This window comes from Falco naumanni, chromosome 2 (assembly GCF_017639655.2).
Source record: "Falco naumanni isolate bFalNau1 chromosome 2, bFalNau1.pat, whole genome shotgun sequence".
Classification (NCBI taxonomy): Eukaryota; Metazoa; Chordata; class Aves; order Falconiformes; family Falconidae; genus Falco; species Falco naumanni.
In genome coordinates this window covers 78434155-78458393 of record NC_054055.1, presented here as the reverse complement: position 1 = coordinate 78458393, position 24239 = coordinate 78434155, and the positions used below count along the sequence as shown (strand labels likewise).

Genomic DNA, 24239 nt, shown 5'->3' with positions numbered 1-24239 from the left:
AAGGAAGGAACTGTACGGCACAGTGCAGATATGATCCAATGATCCTGCGTGTTGCTTCTAGACCTTTAGCCCTAAACCACAACAGCATAACCAGGACATTTTATGAGCTAAATGTGAGGAAATGGGAGGCTGAAGTAGAAATGGGAGGCAGAGGACTAGAGAGGAAAGACTAATGCAGTGACAGAGAAGCAGTGATGGATTGCTCTATAACATATGTAAGAAAGACCACAAATGCAGTATTTAACCGGATGACCGTAACAAAAATTTACCAGTTGAAAATTAAAATTCAGTATTGATTAAGAAATCCCAGCCAAACAAGAAAGCGGAAGGGAGTCACTTGAGATTTAAAGACTTGAAATAATTACTCATAAAAGAAGTAGAAGGGAATTAAAATTAAACAAGCCTTAATTAATCGGGGGGGGGGGGGGGGGGGGTGAGTTTCATATGATTGGTATGTGCCCTGCAATTTACAAAGAAAGACAAATACTCAGAAAAATGTTTGTTTTCCAAGCATGAAGCTACATTAGCAGAGAAGACAGTTTGTACATGGGATGCTGTGGGAAAGATGGGGAGATTTTGCTTCTGCATGCAGCAAAATTCCTAGCTTCAGACTGCATCTCTGCAATGGCTGCAAAACAGCTTTACATAAGCAGCTTTTATAATGCTCCATGAAGATCAATAGCTTTAGGTTAGCTTATTTGTTTTGTTTTGTTTCTCTGTTACAAACGTACTTGACTACAGACAGGAAAGTTGCTTTGTTGCGTCAGGTACTATCCAAAAATATCAGGAAAGATAGACTTTACCTGGCAGAATACAGAAGATAGATAAAGGGCAAAGGGGAGAAGGTTATTGCAAACCTCTCCATAATAAATCTTGGCAACTGTGACACCTAACTTCATATTTATAGCCATTCCCTATCTTGACATCCAGAAATGGGAAGGCTAGCAAGTGAAATAGGAGCTTTTGTGCAGTAAAGCAATCTTAAATATCAGGCAGGTTTTCAAAACAGCTGTGCTAGGTTTACCAGATTGCATTATGGAAATGTTAGACACCAAAAAATCATGCATTGATGTGTAAATAAGGAAAAAAAAAATGGGGGTGGCAGGCTGGGAAAAAGAATTCCCTCTGGTATTCTTCCTGCCAGAAAACAAAATCAGACAGCTTCCACCCACTAGTCTCTCCTTAGCTCCCCGTCAGTTTCCAATGGCTTGCTCTGCGAATTTCCCCAACTCCAGCAAGTCACAAAACCCACTGAGGATTCAAAATTACTGCTAGATTAGCAAATTTTGACCCTTTGTCAATACTACCAAGTTGTGTGAACCAAAACTGTTTTAGCTGATCTTTAAGCAGACATTTCTAACCATAGCTTTCTTACCCTTGTGCAGAAAAGCTCTCAGTGTCACCGTGTGGTATGAAGCAATATCTAGACTTACATGTTTTAGGCCAGTGAGAAGAAGTGTAGTAACAAGAGGAGGAGCAAAGAACACTCTAGGCAAGGTGGTTTCTCCAAAGCTGCCAGACAATTTGTTCCCTCTATACATCAAATCACCCCCAGTCCTGATCTTCATGTGCTTTGGGTTTGTGATGTTGTCTAAGAGCTGTGGGTCAGGATCAGCTAGCCGTGACTGTCAAAGTGTACATCTTAGTCATAAAAACAGATGCTTTTTGATGCATTTAGGAGTGATTTTGATATCTCCAGCTAAGTGTCATAATTTTGAGAAGAACATTGGACAAACTTTGTCTTACAGCTAAATAGCAACCCTTTAATAAGGCAGATTAAAAAACACTCTTTAAAACAGTTAAAACTCAGAGTTTATGTATGAAACAGTGTTCTGTGGCTGAAATTCTGCAGACACATTGTTAGTTCATCTACTCACCCCTTCCAGAGGAAAGGAGGGATGTATACCAAGAAAAGTAAACACTTCAGAACTCAAAGGGAAGAACCAATAGCTCTGGCTCAATTTCATCAGACTTCAAACATGCAGTGCTGCCTGTCATGCATGAGATTGCATGTACAGAATGCACACAGCAAGCAAAACCCATACATGCAGGACTGGCATAGGTGATTCAGCATATCAGAAACCACAGTGTAGGTGGCAAGCATTGCGTACACTTATGGATGTGAATTAAATAATGCTAACACAAAGCTACACAAGCTTGAAGATAAGGTCATGGGAATATCACATGTGTTCACAATTTGCACTGGGAGCTGTAGCTTCACTTAAATGTAAGTAACTCCAGTTGGCAAGCATACATCAAAATCGCTCCTAGAGAGGCGCTGGCAAGTGATTTCTCCATGTATAAATGCCATGTTGCATTGGCAAAATGAAAACTGGAGGGTGATAATCATGCGTCAGATCCTGGATTAGGCAGTCTCCATATAATCTCTCCACGACCTCTGCACAATTCCTACACAATTAATAGGAGGCAAGGGTGAGAAAACCCTCCAGAAGGCAATTCAGAACTGAAGTTTATTTTAGGTGCACTGAGTAGCCCTTCATGGGCTCCTTTCTTCAATGGTCTAAACAAAGCAGACTCCTAATGTAAATCCCTAAGGTCAGGCATCTAAAGGAGGCTGTACCAATCCCCTCCACCTCTTATCCTTATCAACTCATGCCTCTACTTTTGCTATTGTTTAAAAAATGTACTGTGCAAAACCAATTCCAAAAGTCTCAAGCTGATATAAACTTCAGTTCCTGACATAAACTGTTCCCTCAGGCAAAGCACAAGTCTGGTGAAGTCAAGTTGTTTCTGGGACTCTCTGTCCAAAGGGAGGTGGGAGGGATCTCTGAGTCAAAGCTCATTAACTGAAATCACCCTGAACAAGCAATATGGATTTAGAGACTGCCAGTTCAAGTACTGCTTTGGCCTTCAACTGAAATAGAAAGGAAAAAGAAATCTCAGCAACATACCAGTCAGGCATTTGCCTGGGACCTTAAGAAAGTAGCAGGCATCTTTTCTGTGTGTGCTAGCATAAGTATTAATAGACTCTGAGAGGTTCTGCAGTAAGATTCATGGAGCTGGCTTAGAGAAAACTGCAAGTGGGACAAATAGATTGAAGGGGGACAGCAGGCTAAGTATAAAATAATGATTTGTGCACCTGTTCAAGAGCCATTTTAGTTTGTGTGGCCCAAGAGAAAAAGTGCCATTTGGAAAGCACAAGGGTTTGTGCAATTTAATGATGTTATTATGGTTCCAAGCTCAGTGTAACCATCCATATGCTGCTCCTTCTGAAATATTTAACAAATAAAAGAGACAAAAGGCCCTATCACACATCACATTGTGTCAGGATTGCTAAGTTGGGAAGGAAAAGCTCATACATATCCTTGTTCCACAGAAACACTTTCTCCATTTTGATTATGCCCACTTTTCCTGCTGTGTTGGCAAATGAAAACACAAAAAAATGAGTAACAAGTAAGGCAGGCTCTAGAAAAGCAGCTTCAGCTTGGAGAACAGACACTGTTCCAGTAGATATGTTCCTACCACAAGGGAAGAGATTTAAAGAACAGTAGTTTGCAAGAAGAAATGAATAGCTGTGCAAATCTCCAAGGAAGAAGAGGCCTTATATTGCTCTTTTCAGTGAGGTTCCCTTTTATGGAAAAAGCTTAAGAAACTAGAACACAGCCATTTTTTTAGACTAGCATGCTATAATACATCCACAACACAAACGCATGGACTCATGAGATTAGACGGAGAAAGAAAAGATTCCCAGAAAGTAAATTAGGAAATGTAGGAAGGTGTGAAGAGGAATGGTGAGGTGAGAAAGGAAATGCAAATAAGGAGATCTTACAAGTTAAAGCAGTGCTGGTTTAAAATACTACTTTTGTCTCAGAAGGGGGAAAAAATAAGATCACTGGTGCTCCATGGTCCAGGAGCTCAGATGAACTGTGGAGCTGGGCTTGCAGCCTAATCTTAGGAAAAAGAGGAAGAAAAAAATACAGAGAAACTGGTATGACTTCTGAAAGTGCAGATTGTTATTGTGTTACCCAAAAAGCCACAACCCCATTCTGCTTCCTACAGAATAGGTTGTTGGTTTGGAAGATGGGTAATTTAACACGATGTAGGCACACCACGTGAAGTGTAAGGTGGAGTAGCCAGGAAAGGACGCGTCCTACAAGAAAAATGATCAGTGATGTCTGGCAAACGCCGCCTTGGTTCTGCTTTTCAGCTAGGTTTTCTAAGAAAAGGAGGCTTAACTGTCTGAACTTGTGCACCTGCCTGCTTGTCCAGCGGCCGCCCACTCTTCCCAGGAACGTGGCACCTGTTGGCCGGTTTCAACCAAACCTGAGAGTGGGAAAGCGCGGTCAAAGATGCCGCCTTCCCTCGGGGAGGCGGAGGTCCTTTTGCGGTGCCAGATCAGCACTTATTATGCACCAGCGAAGTCCTGCGGGACACAGAGCCAGGCCTCCACCGGGCGCCTGGATGCACCTGCGGTTCTCCCGGACGCCCCGCCGGGGAGGACGCCCCGGCGGAAGGCGGCACGCCCCGGGGCAGACGGCGGGGCGAGGGGCTGCCGGAGCCGCCGCCCGCACTGCCGCGGGGGAGAGAGCCGGGGCCTCGCCCCCTCCCACGCCCGCCGTGTCACCCACCCCCACGGGAGGCGACGGGGCTCTCCGGCGGGGGCGGCTCCCCGCTGCCGCAGCTCCGCTCCGCGCCGCATCTCGCCTCGCCCCCCCACGGCAGCCCGCCCGCTCGCGGGGGGGCGGCGCAGGCACCGGCCAGGGCCGCCCCCGCGGAAGGAGCGCACCACCCCCGCCGCCCCGCGCTGCCCGCAGGTGGCGCTGCCGGCAGCCGCGCTCCGACACGCCGCCGCCGCCGCCGCCGCCGCCGCGCCGGCCGGGCTAGCGCAGCCCCCCGGCGCCGGCCGCAGCCCCTGGGCCCGCCCGCGGCCGCCTCCGCGGGGCCGCGCCTCCCCCGCCCGCCCGCCCGCCCGCCCGCCGCGCCGCCTCCCCTCGCACCCGCACACACGCAGACACGCGCGGCAGCGCCGCGGCCGTCCGGTCGCCCCCCGCTCTCGCTGCGAGCGGCGCGAAGCGACCCGGAGCGGAGCCCCGCAGCGGGCGGGTGCCGCTGCCCCGGCGTGCCCGTCTGCGCGGCGGCGGAGCGGCGCGGGAGGTGGGCGAGCGGCGTGGGGCATGGAGACGCCCGACAGCATCCTCGGGGCCGTGTGACAGCGAGCGGCGCTTGCACGCGCGCACCCACCGGCCCGGAGCCGGAGCCGGAGCCGGTGCAGAGCCGGGCAGCGCCGCCCTGCCCCGTCCCGCGGGGAGCCAGCATGGAGTGAGAGCAGCGTGCCGCCGCCAGGTAAGGCGGGGGGGGTTACCCGAAGGGAGGCGGAGGAGGTGCTGGCTCGGGGCTTGCGTTTCGGTGCCTGTACCCTCATGGCTCGTTGCCGCCGCGGTCCTCCAGCCCCCCCCACCCCCCACCCCCCGCCCCCAACCGCCCTTCCTCAAGCCCCCCCGGCAGTCACAGCGGCAGTGCGGGGGGATGCGGGGTGCGTTACTTATGTAACCGGGGGGCGAGCAGCCTCGGCCGCTTTCCGCTGGGCAAGCGGCGAGGTGGCGGCGGGGGAGCCGCGGCTGAGGGGGACACGGCGGGAGGGCCAGGCGGGCCCCGGGGGGCCGTTTCCAGCTGCCGTCGCGGGAGCCTCCCGTGTGTGAGCCCCGGCCCCACGCCCTCGGGTACAGCGCTGCCGCCGCGACGGGGCCGGGGCTCTGCCGGCCTCCCCTCGCCTCGGGGCTCGACAGCGGGCACCCGCGGGCGGGGGCGACCAGGGACGACGTCTCGCCCGGCCGCCCCCTCCCCATCGGCGCTCCAGCGGCAGTGCCGAAACCGGGAAGAACTTCAAAGCGGGGTGGCAGGGATGTTGTTTTGGCTGCTCCGATCTCACTCCTTCTCTGGGAGGGCAGTGGGGGGCGGCTGCGCTGCGGGGAGCTGGGGTCACGTTGGGCCCGAGGCGGGCAGCGCTCAGGGCAGTCGGGGCGAGGCTGAGGGGAGCCGGAGCTAGGCTGAGGGGGCAGCGGCCCCGTCCCCGCTGGGCGGGCAGGGAAGGGAGAGCCTCCGCCGGGGGAGAGGGGCAGCGGGAGTGGAGGGAAGATGCTCACGAAGGAGTGCCCGTCTCCTCTTGATCGGAGGGAGAGCGAGCTCGGTATCACCATGGCGACCTGAGGGAGGAAAAATCTAAATAAATAAATAAGTAAGAGATAACTCCCCCCTTCCCCTCCCCCGGCACCCGCCGCCGCCCCTTCCCGGCCAGGTCCGGTCCCAAAGGTGGGGGGAAAGATATCACAGACAAAACTTCCCTCTCGTTGGAAAGGGGAGCGACGAAGAGCCTTGGGACCCTGGTGGGGAAGGGGCCACCGTACAGGCTCAGCGAGCCGCGGCTGTCCCCGAGTCGCTATGCGCGGAGCCTCCGGCCGCGGCGGGCAGAGGAAGCTGCTTCGAGGCGAGCTGTTCGTGGCTGCTTATTGCTGTGCCAGCCGTGCCCCGCAGCCGCCCGCTGCCCTGCGCTCCTCGGCCCCGCCGCGCACCGCCAGCCCCGGGGCTTTGCCACCGGCTGCGGGCCCGGCCCGACCCCGCTTCAGCACCGCGGACAGCGGCGGCAGCGGCGGCAGCGCGGGCGGGGGGGGAACGGCGGGCAGCGCGGGCAGCGCGGAGCAGCGCGGCTCCCGGCGGCCGGCATCGGGATGCTTTGCATCGGGGCCCTGCGCTGGGAGGACCGGGGGAACCCCGCGCCTCCCTCTGCTAGAGTCAGCCCTGAGCACAGTGCCGCTCCCCGCCGGGTGCCGGGAGCCAGAGGAAGCCTCACCTAGGGCCGCTAAACTTTCCTGAGCTAAATGCATGCAAGAGCTGAGAGCAAACACGTTAATGAATGGTACCTTTTACACGTACTTGCTCGAGGTTGTTTCTTACGACTCGTTTGCAGCGGTTCTTTGTGACTTGTTATGGTGAACTGCTTCCCCAGTAAGACTGTTCACACGCACAACATCCATAAAATGAGTCCTGCAGAAATTGTGAAAAATATGGACTCTCGACTTGTTTTCCTTAAGAAAACTTGTTGAGAAATTGCACTTGAAGAAATTGCACTCTTAGTGCAGGGAGCTATCCCACTGCTGAGGTACACAATTAGACAGGTGGAGTTTCTGCCAGTAAGACAGACAGGATCAACTAATCAGAAAAAAAAACTCCTGATCATAAACTGTTCTCCTCAGGCATTTGGTGAACAGTTTAAAAAAACACACTCAGTGGAGGAAAACGGTATTCAGGTTAGTGATAATTCACCAGAAGCCAAGATATACTTATTGCATTGATAGATTTTAAATTATTGTCTTAGTTTTCCTATACATATCTCATGCTAGCAGTTACATATGCAATTATAGCTTGAGACTATGAAAAAATATTCTAGAAAAGCCAACAGCATAATGAATAATATTCACTGGGGAAGATAGCAATGGATTAGTCACTTTTCTGCTGTTCACCATGTCAGGATGTTCTTTTTGCATTAAGCAAACAAGATTTATTTAATCTCGCCTCGGTCCTGATAGGCAGTAAACTATAGATACATGTAGAATTATTGGTTTTGAATCCAAATCCCCAGCCTCTTGAGGTTATGCTTTAACTATAAGCAAGCTGTCAAATCACACCAGCTACTGGGTCCCTCCTTTGTTATAAATTGTCTGTTTCAAGTAAGTCCTAGCCTAGCAGAGGCAACCACATAGGTGAGTCTTACTCTAGCATGGGAGTTAGTTGGGCTTTGTACTTATGCAGGGACTCCAAGCAAATTCATGTCTTAAGAATAACAGGTTCAGGGCTTTTTAACTGTAGAAGCACATTTTGCCCTAACTATACTTCTCGACAAGCCAATTGAACTAGTCAGTTAAGCCTTTATGGAAATGGAGACCTGAATTTTTTAATGATGGGCCTCACATTTTCAGACCTATCTCAAAAGGATGGAAATAAAGGACTGAACTGTAAGTATGGGCTTGGGAACTCAGTACTTTCCTGTGGGAAAATGAGGAAAAGTAATAGAACACAACTCTTCAGGGCAATTACCAGATCATTTATAATACTTGAAGCTATTGATTTTATTATGTAAGACAATACTCCTGCAGTGTCAGAATAATTTTATCAGATAATTACAAAATGATTTTGCCTTATAAGCAACATTAAATAAATTAATTATAGCAACATCAACAGAAAATTCCACAAGCACAACCTTAATCGGTTTAGTAAAAGACAGAATTCTTTGTGGAATTTCTGCCAGTGCATTTACACCACATTCAATATGAGTCTCCCAAGTTGCGTGATTTCTCAGGAGTTGTTTATGTGCTTCTATAAAAGTAAGAAGTAAAAGAATTCATATTAGCATTTGCTCAAATAAATTAAACTATGTCTTAAGTAATAATGGTTGAAGCGCTGTAGAGAACACATTTCTACGTTATTATTTCTTTAATTTTCATTGTTAAAAGCTTGGGAGCTCTGTTCAGCATTTTCATCATCTGCTTGATACAGAATGTTGCATTTTAATTAGGACAATTAAACACCAGCAGTTTTTAGAAATAGATATGGTTTAGGCTAATGTGTTTGTTGCATTTATGTTGTACAATTTTTACTAGTGGAGGCAGCTTGATAATAGAAAACAATATTCCTATTTTATTAAGTATCAATATTTTAATGTTGATCATGCAGAAAGAGACCAAGAGACCTTCTTAAACAATGAATGCTAAATTTACCAAACAGTAAGCTCAGGAAAAGAGTTTTAATCTCATTCCCACTTGATAGTGACTTCCTGGGAGACTTGGGTTTTTCCTCAAAACTGTGCATCAGATGCTTTACTAGAATGCTTTCCATATTGGAAATACAATGTTATTATATGTGTGTTATGAATAGCTGGAATAAAAGCATTGAACAACAAGAGGTTCCATTTCAAAGCAGATAATTTTAACATTAATGGCTGTTGCGACCTACATGGAATGTCAGCCACTAGCAATCGAGGTAAGCACAGCTGAAACTGTCAAATCAAAGGCATAAAAACTGTCATCAGTTATATTTCCTCACACCAACCAATAAAACATTGTAATTATTAAAAAAAATTCAGAATAAAGTCAGATTTATGGGATTGCTACTTTCCCTTAGTTAAGTTAGCCATAAACAAGTAGTGCAGGATCAGACCCATATCAATTTGTGGCAATAAGTCTAACCATTCCATCAGTTTAAAATCAAAGCAAAACATGTTTAGATCAGCTGTTTATACAGGTCACTATGATGAAGGAGAAACTGAGAGGGGAAATTATATTATGCTTGAAAGAGATATCATGGCTCATAAGGGTGCTGGACTAGATCCTGTGTAAAAAGGACCTCTTCAGTAGTAAGTAAACATTAGATCAAGTCTAATGAAAAATTATTTTCTTGAACAGTAGGCCCATTAAAATGTCAAGTGATGTTGTAGCTATCAAGTGTGTAGGCAGGACTACCCCGTATGGTCCAAGACAAAGGCAAGCTAAGGAGCTGGGCTGTGCAATTGCGAAAGGTGAGAGCAAACACTGGCAACTGAAATGACAAGAAATCTTTAAAACAAGGCCTCAGGCACACCCCTCCTTATGAGCAGAAGAGGGAGAAAAATCAGGTTTCACTTTTTGCAAATTACAAAGAGGAAGAACTTTTAACTTTCTACAACAATTAGGTTTCTGTCTTCAGGCTAAATTTTCATTTCTGTGAAATCTAAAGTTGAGTGAGGCTGGACCCAAAGCATATATTTCACATTTCAGCATAGCCACAGTCTAAAGACTGGATTTCATGGGTTGGTTTCATAGTCAGTCGAGTGTCATTGTTAAAGATGTACCATCAGAAAAAACAAAAACAAAACCAAAAAAAAATCCAAACACACAAACCCACAAACAAAACAAAACCCCAAAAGAAACCCCACACCATAACAAACAAAATAACCACTCCAAAAAGCCGAGCTAAGCTTCAAACCTTACTCTCCAGTTATAACTGTAATTATCAAAACCATACTCAATAACCTAGAATTAGCACTTCTACTTAATCCTACACACCAGCGTGGGAGGCAAAAAGGAGGAGAACAGTGTAGTTCTGATGCAGCTAGATAAACATGTATTAATGATTAGTAGAGAGGTCAAAATTAGAACTATTAGAACTAAAAGTTAAGAAAACTCTTAAAAAGCTTCTCTCCCCAAATAAAAATGTTTATACAATTAACTGGAAAATAGAATGCTTTACCTTTATACTGCCTGTAAATATTTCTTCTGTGCCAATAACCAAGGACCTAAGCTTCTATGTCCTACCGACTTCCAGGGTTTTTGTCCCTGTGAAAAGACTCATTCAGTGTATGTATAGTTATTACCCTAACTTAACCCCTGTCACAAACCTGTAATGACCTCAAAACGAAACCTAATAAACAGTACTGAATCTGAGAATTATGAGATCATTTCACAGAACTTTAGAAAAAATAGATTAGAAGGGGCATCTGGAGATCTCTAGTCAAACTTCACCAGTGCCAAGCAGAAGGGAATAATCCCTTCCTTCAACCTGCTTGCTAATTTGTTACTAATGCATCCCAGTATACGTTCAGCCTTCATGGCTGCAAGAGTACACAGCTGATCCATGTGCAACTTGCTGTCTGTAGAACCCACAGTTCCTATCATGCAGTGCTGCTACCTAGTGAGTTGGTTCCCAACCTTTCTCTTTTCCAGGTACAGGAGTTGTCCATGTTCAACTTTTTGAAGTTCTTGCTAGCCCATTCCTCTTGCTTGTCTAGATCCCTCTGAGTAACTTCCCTACCTTCCCTGTGCATCAACTGCTCCTTCCAGTTTGGTGTCATCTGGAGGCTGGTTGAAATGCCTTTGGTCCTGTTGTCCAGGTCACTGATAAAGGCATTAAAGCTGACTCCAATAGGTATCAATCCTCAAGGAACACCATGACCTGTTAGACTGGGAACAGTAGACCCTTCAAGTTCAAAGGTCTAGCTAATTTTCCACCCCTCCTTACAGTCTGCCCATCCAGTTCAGTTGTCCTTGTTTGGCTAGCAGAAGCTATGGGATAGTGTTGAAAGTCTTGCTAAAGACTTACTACACTCCCCTCATCCACAGACCCAGACATTTTATTGTAGAAGGCTGTCAAACTGGCCAAGCATGATTTGCCAAGGGATAAACCAAAGCTGAGTGTTCCTGATCATGTTCTTGTCTTTCATGTGTCTGTAAATAGCTTTTTTCAGAATATCCTCCATAGTTTTGCCAAGGACTGAAGAAAGGCTAATCTGCCCGTAGTTCCACCTTCTTATCTGTCTTAAAAGGAAGGTATATAATTTTCCTGTTTACAGTCATAGGGGAACTCCTTATGTATTTTGATTTTTAATATGTGCATGTTCGTTATTCTCATTTTTAAATTTGATAATTTCTTCCACATTGAGTATCCTTGTCTCTTGCTGCTAACTTTGCTGATTCTCCAGGATTAACTTCATTTTCTGTGTGAATAGTTGATCATTGGATGATTACTTGGCAATCTTTCCCAAATTTGTGCCATATTTCTAGGTTTATATTTCATTTGTAAAGATTTCTCTTGCAGAAAGTAGGTGTACAGCATCCCAGCCCAGAAATAGATTTGGAATTTTCCTTTATAAAATGTTACCTTTATAAAATTCCCACCCTCACTAAATACTTTAGCTATATTCTTCTGTGTGCATGTGCACTGAAATAGGAAGCTACATAATTTTAAGAAACTTTCAACACATTTGCAGCAAAGCAAAGACAAACGTTAAAAAGTGTTTAATCATCCACTTGGCAAATGTTTGTTATGTGAGTAGCTCTGCACTACCGAAGTCCATAGAGCTGTCTGGGCATATACAGTTATATACAGGTGTATAGGAGTCTTCGTTCAGTTAGTTCTGAGTCCTTACTATGAGCTTTCTGATATATTTAACTTCTTCTGATATATTTAACTGTATATTTTTGATACTAGTCACACATAAAAGGTAGCTGCTGCTTTTGAACTGAATGAGTTTTCCTACTCATTTCAGTGGGAATAAATTGAAACCCTTAATTAAATTTTGTCACCTATATCAATCTTTGTGGAAGAATTTTAGCTTAGTGATAATTTCCTCATAGACATATCCTTGTGGGATAATAATTGAAAATGTGAATTAACTGCACTACCACGTAATCAGGGTTTTTTTTCTAAGACAGTGAAATTTCTGGTTGACTTATTTACACTGCTACAGCAGGGACTTGAATTAAACTACTGCCATTTCAGTCCACTAATAAAAGCACAGAAAGAGCATTGCAAAGAATTCTGAAACAGATGTACCCCTGCTCTTCTATGCTTTTGATCAAACTGGTTTCTCCAGCTTCTTTCTTAGCTCTATGAACAGAAGTGTCTTTAGATTATACCCTGGCCACCAGAGCTGTTTCAGGTACTCAAACTAAATACTCATTATTTACTCCCCCTCAAGTGGCTGATCTTTCCCTTGCCTTCACTTCCCCTCGCACCTCTCCTGCTCCTTATGTCTGTACCAAAAAGTATTTTTTCTTAATTCAGTTTGTCAGGGCTGCTGAACAAAGCCTTTATCCCCACTGGGCCTCTGGAAATGTCTCATGGTTACCCTCCATACTTGAAGAGCCTTTCCACATCCCTCCTGAAGGTTCTCTTTTCCTCAATGTGTGTTAATATGAAAGCCTGGGGGTATAAAAGTATATTGAAAAGTGGATTTTGTGGAAGGGTATCCTGTTGTGAGGAGTAGGCAAATTCTAATTTTCCCAGATTAGAAGGGAGTAAACTCTGTCCACTAGTACATGTCCTCACCTATACTGAAATGGTTTTCATTTCCCCACTGGAATGATATACTCTGCCTCCTACTGGAATTATATTTTGTCACCAAGATCATGCAGGGGTGTAGTGTGAGGAAGTGCTAAGAGACACTTCAGAGCACTAGCCACAGGCAGACAGAGTACTCAATTTTCTAAACAAAAAGCAATTATGGCACTTATTAACCTGTAGCCTTTCTACAGGCAATGGGACATGATCAAAGAACACAGTCCTTACTAAAAAAAAAAAAACACTAAGCAGAGTCACAGTTTAGGAAACAAAGCAGCCATGTCAGGACAGTGTCTGGGAGAGTGATGTTGGAGGTCTCTGTTTATTCTCTCTCAGACTCATCAAAGACACTGAGTGTTCAGATGACACACATTCAATTTAAAGTCAAATAATAATTTCTCCTAATTACTATCACTGTGAACTTTTAAGTAGTATCTCAAAGTGAAGCTCCCCTGCCTCTAGCAACTCCCACAGAAGGAAGAATATTTCAAGCTTAGCATGGCTACAGTAGATGCATCACGCAGCATCTTACAGCTCTACATTATTGACAGTGCCATAAAAAGAAGATACGATGAGAAGAGATGCAGGCCTAAGTAACTCCCAATTTGCATGCCATGCATTCTCACTGGTGTTGTATGGGATGGATCATAGAAGACAGAAACTCAGACACTTGCTGAATACAACAATCATGTACTGGGCAGAAATTGTATCCCTACAGAGCTAGTTCCTCAGCATGGGTGGGCACAGGTATGGGAAGCTGACGCACAGATGAAATAGAGTGTTTTCCTAGTCTCGGTCAGGTTCTCTGTTGACACAGACAATACAGCTGCTTTGAACTATACTGGCTGGCTCTTAGTGCCTTCAGTCTAGTGCCATGGGTGGCGAACATCAGATTCCAAAAGCTTCCGATGTGATCTCGACTTAACAGCTATGCCCACTTGGAGATTTCTGAATGTCAGAAGAATGCCACCGTCAACTATTGCAAATGGTCAACTATTTGCACCAAACCAGGGCCACAGGAATCTAATACTAATTATGCAATTAAGCCTGCTTTTTGTCAGGTCACTGACTTAAACCCACAGGCTGCAGCGTTTTATTACATACACAGAGAGATGGACATTTTGTCTGGTAAAATTTCCTCTAATCCAAATAATCCCTGTTAAAGAACTTCATTCTCTTAGCTGTCACAAACTGAAGTTGTTCACCTTTATAATGAAATTCAGTGCTCCTTTCCACTGTCACTTTCCTCATCAAGTAATTCTTGTCTTTCCATGCTGCTGCAGTATTATATAACCAGCCATGTGCAAAAGCTGGATGCAAACCCAGCTTAAGAGCCAAGCTCAACACAGCAGAGCCACATTCAGTTATCTATTTGGAGAAAGGTACAAACTCTCAGTCGACCAGTTCCCATTAGAAAGTAACAGTGTTCAATTGTTCTAAGTCCAATTCTCCCCTGCCTTGAACTCTGGAGAGTCACATATATACCTATGAAAATCAGGATGAGAAACTTTGACAGCCACTTTGCAAGAGTGTGAACAGCATGCAGAAACACTAGAGCAGGCCTCCAAAACAGCATATTGGCATTAGCATGAGGAAAATTAAACCCTCCATCTCAATCAAACTAATTCCCCAAGATGCAACGTTTGTATGTGCATCTTTTGCACATACAGGGCATGATGCACTGGAGAACCAGGTCTGCTGCTGATAAAAGGCAGCAAAATTACAATGAAAATGAGAGAAGCGGTGGGATGGAGAGAGCAAAGTACAAGAGAACACATCGGTTTTGTAAACTTGCTAAAATTTCAGTGAAGGAGTTTTAGTCTTTCCTTCAGCAAGGGTGTGAATTTCTCCCAATGTGTCTAAACAGAGATTAAAAGAAAACAGAAAGGTCAAATATCATGAGTAGCAATACTGATTACTTACTAAAATCCTTCTAAGATGCACATAAGGCGTTAAGCTGAGTTCTGGGCTTATAAAGCATGACACGAAATGCAATGTAGAGACTGAACTGTGGCTAAGCTACTTTCAGATCCGAGAGTTTGATGTGGCACTGCTCCCTGGAGAGTTAATCCTATCAAGAGGCAGGACTCCTTCAGACACAGGCACACCCTCCAGCTAACGCTGCTAGACAACTTTTAGAACCCAAGTTAACAGCTCCTTACAACAAAGTGTTCCACCATTAATTCACCACAGGATTCAGTGTCTCACAACAAAGCAGCAGAATTCATCTAGGCCAACAGTTTGGTAAGCCACTAGCCCAGCAGCTCTCAAGAGCTCTCAAATACAAGTTTCAGGAGACAGTTTACAAGTTTTGCAATGTACATATAAGAGAGTGATGAACACAGGCAGTTCCACAAGAAGTATCTTGTCTCTCAACTCTTTGCAAACCTGCATCACTGACAGTGGCAGATGAGGTCAATGCTTCATCCCAAGCCTTCGACTACATTTGCAAGGGCTGTATTTCCCTTTCCATGAAGATCAAAATGGGAAAGATATTCAGCACCGGACACACCACTGAGTAGAATTTCATAAGACTCATGAAGGAAAGCTGTAAGATTGGGTCACCAGATGAAACAATGGTCATAAACATTTTAACACAGGAAACCTCAAAGACAGAGACAGTAGATGACTGTAGGTTTTGCAACAGTACAGTAACAGAATAGGAGGAAGAGGAGGGATAAAGTTGGCTACATCCATCTTTGAAGGCAGACAGTTTCCAGCTCCTGAGTAATCATCTACTGAGATCGGGAGCAGACACATCATCCTGGTAGGCAGAAAAAAATCTATTCCAAATCTATTATGAAAGGACTCCTCAAGAATTCAGAGGATGTGTTGCTGCCGAACAGCCTGAGTCTGAACTAACTGAAAAGTTAGGCTTACCTGCACCACTAATAGCACTTCTTACTCTAGACACTGCTACTACCTTGAATGAGCAAATCAAAATTAATTAGGAAGCTCAGAGAGCAAAGGACTTAGGGAAACACATAAACATCAGGAATATGGTCTTGGCCAGTTCTTTTAGTGAAGGGCCAGGCTCATGAAGGGATAAGAGCAGGGGTTCAGGCCCCCTGCTCATATGGTATGGTGGGATGGAGGGTGGCTTCTTTGACTGCAGAATGGTGTTCCATCAGCTAGTGATAAAAGGAGTGCCACCTCGTGACAAAGAGAAAGGAAGGCCACCTTTGCTTATAAACTTCCTCCTGGAGGAGGATTTTAACTGCCCTTGAAGGGAAGGATGACAGAAAATTTCAGGAGAAAATTATTCACCAAAAGGGTTGTCAAGCATCGGAACAAGCCACTCAGGGAAGTGGTTGAGTCACCATCCCTGAAGGTATTTAAGAGATGTGTAGACGTGGTGCTCAGGGACATGTTTTAGTGGTGGACTTGGTAGTGTTAGGTTAACGGTTGGACTCGATGATCTTAAGGGTCTTTTCTAAATGATTCTATGATCCTAGGTATGTGTAAGCACCTGTAACTTTGACAAGGACCTAAAATCAAAAGCATGCATAGGGCCATTCATGAAAACGTCATAAAAGGGATAAAGCGAATGAATTAGTCAATCCATTGAACAAGTCTGATTGTTTCCCTTTCATTTCCTGTCTTTCTTGCACTACCACAGATATCTTACTAAATGATCAAGGTAACAAGTTAACTGGTGCAACAGAGGCTTGAAGAGGTGGCTGACACAGTAGGTTTCTTCAGTGCTTATCCAGCCATGTTACGTATAGGGAAAGACTAGATACAAATGCCGAGGTAATAATAGAAGAGGAAAGGAACAAGGTGCTAATACATCAGAGATTTAAAGTAGATCACTGAACTAGAAGGATCAGTAGATTCATTCTTTTGTGGGTAATTGGAAGAATCACCCAGAATGTAGGAGCTGCTGGTCATAGGAATTTGGGAGATTTTTGTAGAAAACTACAGCAGTTAAGGAGAGCTGTCCTTCAGGGAAAGGGCACACACCCACACAGGTGCATACACGCACACACACAGAGGAATCCAGATGAAGTATAAGAAATGTAGTAAGAGATCAGCTGAGCTAACTTGTGAACTTCACATTGACCTTACAAGAAGGAAGCATACACAAACTGTGTCATAGCATTGAAGATAATTGCTGAAAGAAATAGCGGCTAACTCTGGAAGCCAAGAAACAAAAAGAAATTGAGCTTGCAAGAGGCATCAATGATAGCAAGAAATTAATCTGTAAGTAGATCAGTAGTAAAAGAAAGCACTGGGAGAATCTTGGCCCACTTCTCAACAGGGAGGAAAGCTAGAGATGATACTTAGTAGGATAAAGAGTATTTTGTGCAGTTTTTGCATCAGGTTTCACTGGAAAGGCCTGGGGTGAGCAAGGTTCTAGTACTGTCCAAACCAAGAAGGAAGATCTTACCCTATAACTGGGAAGGTACAGGCTACAGTGTACAAAAAGCTAGGTGTTTCAAATTCGGTTAAACCTGAAGAATACACTAAAGGAATGTCTGTGACAACATCAAAGCTACCTGAGAATTCATGGAGAATGAGGGAAATTCTAACAGACTGGAAAGAGGAAGTGTGGTGTGCATCTTTAGCAAGAAAGATGTTTCACAGAAAACAGAAGACAAACTAGTGAATTATGGACCACTCACTTTAACTTAAGATCTTTAAAAAATACAGACTGGTGTAGGCACCAGAAAATACAAGCTGAGAGCTGTCAAAATGGTTTTATCAACAGCATATTGCAACAAGCCAGTCTAATTTCATTCTACAGTAGACCAACACAGGCTAAGAAAGAAGATGAGAAGGTCATATATTTTGATTTTATGAAGACATTACACCATCTGCCACAGTATTCTAATAAGAAAGGAGCAAAACTTGGTCTAGAAGAAATTACATAGTCATGGTTACAAAACTGATTGTAGAAGTGTGCTAGGGAAGAGTTACTGGTGGTTCATTGACAGTATAGAAGAATGTGTCAGTTTGGGTCTGTAGAGTGTCCAATTCTGTCTTAGATGCATTGATGCTCTGAATGACGGAATTAACTGCACTTGTAAAGTATGCAAGTATTTTAGAAGATAAGGTTAGCATTCAAAGTTATCTTGACAAAACAAAGGTCTGAAAGACCAGATTCAAATTCAATAGTAACACAGAGTATTCCCCTAAAACAAGGATAATTGGCTACAAAGCCAAAGGACTGGAATCCACTGGAAAACAATATACCTTTTCCCAAATGTGCTAGATCTTGCATATTCCACCCTGAAACATCTGTTTCTCTCTTACTCTAGAGAGTTAGGCACAAGAGAAGCAGTACATCCCGCTCCTAAGAACAAGTATCTAACAGCTAGGTTTGATCATGCCTGATGACTTTTTCCGTTCTTTCTTACATTTTGCTACCACAGAGCTTTTGCTTCAAATGGCTTCAAAGTTGTTTTATGTTGCTTTTAGCCAAATGTATCTTCAAGGTGTTCAGCACTTCAGAAATGTAGGACAGCTGTTTTATCAAGTTGCCTGTAAATTACAACAGACGTTGTGTCTGCCAGAAGCATCTTGCCCTGTGAGCAAATGTTAAGAGAGAATTAAGCATGCTTGGCTGCCTCCCTGAGGCATTTGGAGGAGGAGGTGAGAGGAGGCCTTTACCAAGAAAGGCTCCAGAACACCAACTGAGTCACCCTGGACTCGAGACCCCACAAACAGCTATGGCTGGGAAGGAGCCCTGATGCCAGTCCTAAAATGTCATTATCTTGAAGTCCATAAAGAATGTGCGCTGCATAGAACAGGCTGGGGAAAGCAGCAGTGCACAAAAGCATATTCTGATAAAGAGGATGCTAAAAAATCTATGTCCTTTTCAGTCATGCATATTGAAGCAACTGAATGTTCCTATCTCATTTTTGGGTGGCAATCACAGAAAGCAGATGTTACACTATGTTAATTTTTGTCACTGGCATCTAGCCCCCTGGCAAGATTAAAACAACTATTGGCATCTTTGGAGCAGCTGGGCAGCAGAGCTGCTTACTTTACTTGCACAATACCATTCTGAATAACCTCTGAGCCTAAGATTTTGTTGCTTTGTAATCCATGTTTTGGCAGTCTTCTCTTCCACTCCCCCTGTTCAAATACGGTATTTCCCAATCCTTACAGAGTCTAGTATGTATCTCTATTGCACCATAAACTTTAATGAAAAATAGATTTAAAATCCATGACATCTATGACATCCATTTAACTCCCACTGCAGAAGGAAGGACATTTTCAGGGTTATCTTTGCAGTTTAACTTCTTAGTGTCTTTTTTAATTCAAACTTCATTAGCAAAGCAGGATAAACAGACCAGCACTGTGTCATACACTTCACCTGGATGTCTAAAATAAGTACATAATTTTACATAAACTGTTAAATACTTCTGGCATTAGACATATGATTTAAAAGCAACAGTCATTGGTATAAAATAATTTGAGGAATGCGTACTATTAATTCCAGCATTGATAGATGGAATAAGAAAAATTATTTCTTCTAGATTGCAGTCCTTCTGCTAGGACCTATATGTGATGTCTCCTGGGGAAAATACGAAAAAAAAATCAAACATAAAAATTATCTACCTATCAGTTAAGTGTACAACATTAGGAATGTGTCACTGATACAATATAAAGAAGTTGAAATATCATACACCTAGTTAGACATCAGATGTAACTTTTCCTCTGCTTCAGTTAACTGTCATTAGGAAAGGAAAAACAAGTCCAAAAGTGAACAATTTGCAGCTTATCACTTCTGCAGTCTACACTCTAAGTTGTAAGATCACACAATAAAATACTAGACAGTGCTATATAATGTAAATCCTATGGGTGGGTGTTCCAGCAGTAAAATGAGAGATATAATTGGTAACTAGAAAAGACAATCATGATTCAAGAGAGAAGGGGAAATGCTAAATGGAATAGTGTTTCAACACTTCTTGAGCATTTTAATGGTTTTTACCATAATGTGTGTAGAAAGAAAGGCCATGTTTGTTCAAATGTTACCTTTTCAAGCCGTTTTTCTCTGAAGGGAATTAAAAAGCTGATACTGTTAACTAAATGACCCCTTAGGTAGCCAGTACCATACACATTTTATTTTTCCCCATCAAATAAAAAGCTGAGTGAAATAAAAAGTTTAAAAGAATCTTAAATGAACTCAGTTTCCAATTGCACAGATATAATAGGGCTAGCTTGCCAGAACCAATAGGATACCTGTCATATATTAAAAGCAATTCTGTATGACTTGGAATCTAAACACCACCCAACCCCCTAGTGCCTATGGGACACATAGAGTTGCTGTGACAAAGCCCAACACAAAGGCTTTACTAATGCTAAAAGGCTCATACAGATAAGAATGGGAACACAGCTAAGTAAGCTGCTGTAATCACAAACTGATGCCTGGGACTGTCCTCTGACATGTACCAAACCCTCCCAGTCTGCAAAACTTATGTCCAAATTACTTGTCAGGAGTGGGAGACTGCCAGCTGGCCTAGGCCAAAATTATGCTCATGGGCACTCTAACAATTCAGAATTGCAAACAACTGAGTTCCAGTGCCCATAACTTTCATGCACTTTTTTTTTTACTTACTCATGTAGACAAAGCCTTACAGGACAGTGGAGACCTAAGCAGCATCTTGATTTGTATTATGCCAGCTATTCCTCTTTGACTTTGGAAAGGAGAACACAACTGCTCTGTGCTACTCTTTCATCAAGAATGTGTAATGCAATGGTCAAAATTGTGTAATTTCCATTATATCTTAATAACGATCAACCATTTCAGTCATGCTAACTGTCAAAAACTTAGGCATTTAGACTAAGTTGGACTAGTCCCTCTGCAGTCACTCAACAAAGAAGCAATAAGTATTCCCTCTCAAATCCTGTTTCCAGTGGAATCTCTGGAAGTGCCTGCTTGTTGCCTGCTTGTTGCTTGCTTACCTTTGCCTCCATTGACTACAGAAGGAGCAGAAGTGGCAATGTCATTTAAGAATGGAAAAAGTAGGTGAAATGAATTCCACAGTTGCCACCTAGGATTTCTTTAGCTTCTGCAGGTTTGGTGAGTACATTATCAATGAGAAGCATGGTTCCATGGAAAATTCCACTGAAAATTTAATTTGGTGCATCCTCTTGAAAAGAAAGAGATCTGTTACTAAAGAGCAAGCTGCTGCTAGAATTAAGGAGTCCCTGGCTTTTAGCCTTTGTTCAGTACACTGGATCTTGCCAACAGAGACAACCTTCTACATTTGGAAAGAGTAGATATTTTAAAGGGAGAATGGTGTGGTAAAGCAGTTTGGAGGAATACATTCAATGTAGCCTCATGAATAATTTGTGAAATATCTGCCTATACTAGTCCTAAGGTTTTCAGGCAGCTCTGTGCTTTATGGAGTGAACTTGAAGTAAAATGGTCCTGATATGAGGATATGCTGCAACTAACTCTTTCTCCGATTTCACCGGACATGAGTAGGATGGAGAATAACTACTGAACATAGACAGAAAAACTGAATATTCTTATAACAAATACAGAAAAGTTATACTAGATTTATTATATATCTGTATATGCTGTGTATATCTCTTTGGGAACCACAGACAAAACTCTGCAAGGGGTATTTTTAGATTACTGCATGATTTCACGTGACTTGAATCTAAATTTAATCCAAAATTAAAATGAGTAACTGTGTTATTTCAAGCCCCCAGAAGCTGGAGACCATTCCAGTAGATAATTCAATACTAAGCCAAAGACCTTGACTTTCAATGGGTAGAAATGTAAAAATATATCTTTACTTAACAAAAGAGATGATTAACTAGTTGAAAAAACAACAGTGTGTCATGCAGGGACACAGAAGGGACTGCTATCTAATGAAGAGAGCTGTCATTGCATTAAGCATTCCTACAGTTATGTATTTTAGAACACTCTCATTAAAATCAGGTGATTCAAAGACAAGTTAAGTAATTTATTTGGACTCCCTCTCCCTTCTGGGTTGAATGTGGATCTATGGAATGATGCTTAACTGTTGGCAGAGGGGACCAAAGTCCCTAGGACATCTGAAGACACAAGTCCCATGTTTCTCTTGAATCTGTGCAATCAAACCCCGTGCATTATTCAGCCAGTGCTTTATTCCCAGGTCTGTTAAGCCTTTAGCTAAAATTCTACTTTTTGCAGGGCAGAGCCTGTAAACTAAGGGAATAACATGACTTTGAAAAGTTTTTCTGTTGTTTTTAAGAGTAGGGATCACCATCAGTTCATTTGATCTCACTCCTGTAAAAAGCAGACCATACCACATGACCCTAGAGTAGTAGCTTGTCTTTGGAAAAAACATATTTTTCCAGGCTATGTCCATGTCTTGTTACCAGAGCTCAAGAAGTGGTGAATCTATGTCATACCTGGCAGCTGGACCCACAGGTTACCATATAAACATTACTAAACATTTGTGCTTGTATTTGTCTGGCTTTAACATCCCTCTGTGGTTTCTTATTACACACACCTTCCTCCTCTGCATCGAGATATCCACAGTACTAACTGAACTGTGCTTAATTATGGAACTGGAATTAAATTGTCAAATAATTCCATTTAGACAACATATGGCAGAGGCTTCCAGGACACACTGGCTTAATCTCAGTATAAACCACAGGTCTATAAGAAAAATGTGTTGTCCCTTCTTCTAACCTCTACAACCTATTAGTACATACCCAGGCATGCGCCCTTTGTAACAATCTCCCCTCCCTGCCAGTGGTTCCTAGCTAGCTGTATTCATCTTCAGGTAGGCTGCACTGAAGCTTTTTTAAGGCACAATGCATTCAGTTATTAGTAAGTACGAAGAAATGCCAGCTCATAATAAGCCAAGATGAAATATTTAAATATCCACTATTTTTGTCAGTTCTGAAAATGATGAAAGCTTCCCAATTTCATTATATATGCAGTTCCATGCCTCTGCTTCAATGTTGCCAATCTACAAGAAACTGTTATTAACTGTTTTTCTATATTAAAGGTTATGTAGTCAGAAGTCTGTAGAGGACTTTGTTTGACTGTAAATAGCAAATTTTCCTCACCAATTTTCACTGTGAATCACTCTTACATTCTCCACTGGTTCTGTCAGCATAACATCCCTTACAAGGACACTGAAGATACCCCACTCAAGAGTAAAATATACAGCATGCATCAGAAATGTACATTTTTATTTTCCTCAAATTCTTTCTCCATATATTGTCTTTTCTATTCATTTGCCGTGAAAAGAATTCAGGAATCAGTAAGCAGAGAAAGAAAAGAGTCCATTAAAATCACTGGCAGGAATACAAGGAAAATATGTGTAGTAAAATTAAAATTAAACTTAGACAATATGCAGACGGTGTGTGTATTTGTGTGCACATGAGCACACAGAGATCTATGCCTGTACATTCATGGACTAGCACGTATAAATTCAAAGGGACAGCTAATTCAATAGCTTGACTATAAATGCATTTGCAACAGTCACCTTTCTTGTGACAGTCAATTGCTAGGTAAGCATATGCTCTTCCTATATCAAGAGGTGATAGCACAGCACAGCACAGAGGTATGCAAAGATGTTCAAGGAGTCCTGGAAACAGCAGTTCAGATACTGGCAGCAGAACAGGTCATCCATCTAGCATTCCTCAAAAGGAAATTAGCCCATGTGTGTCTGGTCATGACACTAGTCATGATACAGTTCAAAAATGCATGCTTCATAAAGATGAATGAGTCCATCCCAACTGGGCATCTAGAAGGCAGGGCAATAATATGAGATACAGAGCTAAAACAAAGGAAAAATAACCTTAGTGACTCAAAGTCTCACAGGATTCCTCCAGCGCAGCAGACTGCAAGATTCAGAATTTCACTGCCCTGATTGTTTTCTCACTCCTTGGAGCAATTACAGTAAATTTGAGGGAAGGGAATGCTGCCACCATGTTCTCCTAAACAGATCATCCACCTACCTCCCCAATTAAAAAGCAAGCAATGCACCTCTGAGGCACAAATACTACAAACTCTTCGAATCTTCAGAAATCTGAGTTAAAGAAAATTTAATAAGTCCAGTCGATGACTAAGATTTTTTTCTGCTTTTAAAACCACTGTGTTTTGTTCTTGTAGGGTGTTGAACCCTTATTGTACACTGCTGCCATCAAATGTGCATTACAATGGAAATGGAGAAGATGTCAAGCCCCAGCATGTGTTTCCAATTAAGATTCTTCATTTTCTGCTCAGATGTTAGAGTATGACCTGATTAGCTCTGCCAGATATCAGAACTCGTCTTCTGTGACTTCTTATCTTATTCAGCTACTAGTGTCTGACTTCGTATATTTGGAGAGGAAAGAACCATATCTCTCAAAGATCAGAGACATTTTTTTAAGTCCTTTGGCAACATGGAAAATTTAGTGTGGGTCAGGAGAAACACTTTCAGCCTGTTTTCTGTCCTTCAGTCTCCCAT

General features: G+C 43.2%; 1 protein-coding gene across 2 annotated transcripts in view; it reads left to right on the top strand.

Annotated features, from left to right (window-relative positions):
• The first annotated feature begins 4965 nt into the window (after positions 1–4965).
• Positions 4966–24239, top strand: part of KCNJ6 (potassium inwardly rectifying channel subfamily J member 6) — a 156797-nt gene continuing 137523 nt past the window's right edge. For both annotated transcript variants that reach the window (XM_040585079.1, XM_040585078.1), the window contains exon 1: positions 4966–5304. The gene's annotated coding sequence lies outside the window, so the exon portion shown is untranslated. The remainder of the gene's footprint in view (positions 5305–24239) is intronic.